Source organism: Myotis davidii, unplaced genomic scaffold (genome assembly GCF_000327345.1).
Source record: "Myotis davidii unplaced genomic scaffold, ASM32734v1 scaffold179, whole genome shotgun sequence".
Lineage (NCBI taxonomy): Eukaryota > Metazoa > Chordata > Mammalia > Chiroptera > Vespertilionidae > Myotis > Myotis davidii.
In genome coordinates this window covers 596,410-596,611 of record NW_006291130.1, presented here as the reverse complement: position 1 = coordinate 596,611, position 202 = coordinate 596,410, and the positions used below count along the sequence as shown (strand labels likewise).

General features: G+C 68.8%; 1 protein-coding gene across 1 annotated transcript in view; it reads right to left on the bottom strand.

Annotated features, from left to right (window-relative positions):
- The window catches only part of GPR37 (G protein-coupled receptor 37 (endothelin receptor type B-like)), a 70,023-nt gene that overhangs the window by 24,402 nt on the left and 45,419 nt on the right, over window positions 1-202 (bottom strand). The gene's annotated exons all lie outside the window — the stretch shown is intronic.

Sequence of the window (202 nt, the reverse complement as noted above, 5' to 3'; positions counted from 1 at the left end):
GACCGACACCTGCTGCCGAAGTTGCTGCTGAGTGTTAGACACATGTCACACACCCCCGCCCGGCGAGCGGGGGACGGGAGCTGACCGGGAGCTTGGGGGGTGGGCCTTGGGGGTCACGACCCTCCGGCGCTACGATCCTGCCTCGCCCGGCGCCCGGTGCATTTCTCAGCCAAATCCAAGCCGAGCGCTGCGCGTCCCCAAC